Source organism: Cucurbita pepo, chromosome 16 (assembly GCF_057944985.1).
Source record: "Cucurbita pepo subsp. pepo isolate OVF chromosome 16, ASM5794498v1, whole genome shotgun sequence".
Lineage (NCBI taxonomy): Eukaryota > Viridiplantae > Streptophyta > Magnoliopsida > Cucurbitales > Cucurbitaceae > Cucurbita > Cucurbita pepo.
The window spans coordinates 6,314,650-6,318,129 of NC_141813.1; positions in this window are offsets into that span (position 1 = coordinate 6,314,650).

Sequence of the window (3,480 nt, forward strand, 5' to 3'; positions counted from 1 at the left end):
AATACATTAAAAACAATTTCAAATAAAGCAATGTTATAAACTAAAAGTGAAGAAACAACAACTGGTCACGTTCTCCTATAGTACATTTTGAGACATTTTAGTCCTGATGGGTGTAGATATGATTTTGAGGACTAATCATACACCCCGTATTGGCACAACAATAATAGTAAAGGCCTATCTAAGATGAAAGCAAGTAAAACGTGTTTGGAATGAGCATGCCACCATGAACCACAAATCGTTTACAGGAATAGCTGAGACATCTAACATGCAGCCACAGGCAACATGCCTCGGCCAATCATGACCGCGACATCTGCCCTTACACAATTTGTCAATATCTCTATCAACCGGCTCTTCATAAACTCAATGTTGTAGGATGAGGCTGACTTTAGGTCTCGCGACGCGCTTCTAGTTGATCTCAGTATTGAGGAGTCTTTTCCAACCTACTAGGAGCTATTGAAAATCACTTCTCGGTTTGTTAACTCTTCAAGTCTTCTCTGTTGGTGTATTTCCTACTTTTTTCGCTTGAAACAATTTCTTCTTTGCATGACGTCATACCACCTGCTTTTACTTGATGTTTTCTTGATCCAAATAATAACATTTCAAGTTACTGACGTGGACTGTAGGGTTAGTCTGTATCCATAGGAGCAATTGGATCCTATATGATGTCTTCCTAATCTTGTGGATAACTTCGACTAGTCCATAGAATTTTCGCACCAGTCTTTGGTTCTTGTTGCTTTGAACTCAAAGTTGATCTAACCTTAACTTATCATAACTCTCTATTTGCTTTGAAATTATTGTGGTCGACCCTTCTCTTCATCCGTCTGGATGGTATTTTTGCGTGAACATGTGTTGCTTTAGTGGTTTGTTTTTGTCTCCCTTCTTCAGTAGAGGTGTTGGCTTGGTGTCTTTGCCAAGCATTTGAGTGATCAGTGACAAGAGCCTTTGGAGGTCAAATAAACCCGACTGTGAACATGCCATTTTTCTATTTGTAGAATTCAACTAGCTCAGGCTGAGCCGCATGACATCTATCATAAAACTAATCTTGTGATTTATCTCTCTTGGTGGGGTTAAACACAATATCTGACCTTCTTGTTTTGGGTCGTGGTATTCATGTAGTGGCAAAAAATTTTTTGTTGAGGTTGGCACACTTGAGCTCCCCCTTTTCAAATACAACAATGACAGCAAGTGTAGATTCATCATGCCTAAGATTCTTTCTCAATTGTGCTATCGTCATCATTTTCACCCCTCTTAGTTGATGGATGTTTGTCTGAATGATCGTTGGGTTAGACTCCGTTACTACTATGCATTTTGCTAGGGGCATGTAAATGATTTTGTGTTCTAGCAGGATGTCAATCCCTGACTATTTGGGCTCTAGAATGTTGGATATGAAGGCTGACTATTTATAGTAAAAATCTGATAGAGATATATATACTAAATAATTATATATAGTAGGTGGCTACATATAGTGAAGTTATATATAATAAACTGAAATCATATGTATACCCATTAGTTAGTGCTTCCTAAATGTACATTTCTCATTCTCCATATCCTCTCTTTGCATACCTGAAGTCATTAATACAAAACCATTAGTCAATATTTCTTCTTACATATTCTCTATCATGTTTTTTGTGTTCATTTAGATCAAGTGTGTGCGTTGTTGTGTTATTCTAATAACTGGTATCAGAGCGAGGAGAGATTCACCACGATCTGTTAATATAGAAAGTTCAAAGACTGGAATTGAAAAGTTTGATGGATTCGATATCAGTTTCTAGAAGATGCAGATTGAAGATTATCTATACGAGAAAGATATTCAGGAACCCATTTTGGGGGTGAAGCTGGATACCATGACCACGGAGGAGTGGAAGCTCAAGGATTGTCACGCCGTAGGGTTAATCTGGTTGACACTGCCAAGGAACCAAAGAAAGTGCGATTGGAAATTGTCCATACAGACGTTTCGAGACCGTCTCCAGTTTCTTCGTTTCTGGTACCAAAATTTCATGGATTAGAGGTCTCGCACTGTACAACGACAACTCTCTATTTTCCTAAGGCTAGTCAGATATCTCATGACCACTCTTTTCCTCCTCACCATATCTAGACACTATAACGTTGATCCAGTATTGTCTTATATAGTTAACGTTCACTCTTTAACGTCCAAGGACATTTTATAACTACCACGAAAATCATAACATACAATAAATTCATACAAGTTTTACAATATATCATATACTACAAAATAGGGTTAGACTGCTTACTTGGTCACGGAGAGACGTGTCATCGAGTTGAGTCATAGAGATATACGACTCTTTATCCTAAGAAAAAATCTATATAATTTAAAATCTAGCTGCTCTGATACCAATCTGTCACAACCCAAATTTCAAGGGTTCAAAACTCAAATAGAAACTAAAATTGAGAGTGAAAACAAATAAAAATAAAAGTAAATTAATATAAAATAAGAAAATGTTGTAAAATTAAAATGAGATTGAGAAAAAAACACAACATTAAATATAAAATTAAATTAAATTATAAGACGGTGTTGTTCAAATTTATCCAAACAAAAAAAAAAGTGTTTCGGATACAATTAAAAAAAAAAAGTACAAAAAAACTCAAACGCAAAGACAGACTAACGCTACATACAACCCCATCTGTGAGTGCACAACCTTTGAAGGCTCCCTCATCTCAACGATAAGTTCTATTACGAACCCATCCAAAATAATCACACCTTGTTTATTTGATAACCCTTGTATATTATAACAATTCAACTTTTCGTTTTATAGCCCTCCAACTACTAAGAGGAAAATATATTTGAGTAGAAGCTAAAAATATTGGGTGTTCACGAAAAGTCATTTGGTTTAGTGGTATGATTCTCACTTGGGGTGCAAGAGGTTTTGAGTTCAATTTTTGAAATGTCCCTATGTCTAAGTCTTTTCTTATCTAAGGACTTCATATTCGAATTTTATACCTACCATCATGCTCTTAATACTCATAGTCTTTCTTAACATCCCATCCTTAATACTCATAGTCTTTCTTAACATCCCATCCCAAGGCTTTATTCTCCAAGACAAATTCTACATCTGAGGCTTTATTCTCCAAGACAAATTCTACATCTGAGGACTTTTATACTTACCATCATGCTCTTAATACTCATAGTCTTTCTTAACATCCCATCCCAACAAATTCTACATCTGAGGACTTCACGTGTTTCCTGCAATACGACCTGAATACCTAGGCCTAAGGCTTCATACATACATTTCAAGTGGTATAACAAGGGCATTTGGTCTAGTGGTATGAAAGTTCGATTCTCAAAATGCCCCTTCAAGATTGTAGTGTGAAAGACATTTACCAAGTAAATAAATACATTAAAATAACACAAGTGACACATATGTAAACTATGTTATTAATATTTTATTTCTATTACATCTTTCCTTATTTATGAAACAATGAGCGGAGATATTTTTCATTTTTACTCTATTACATCTTTCA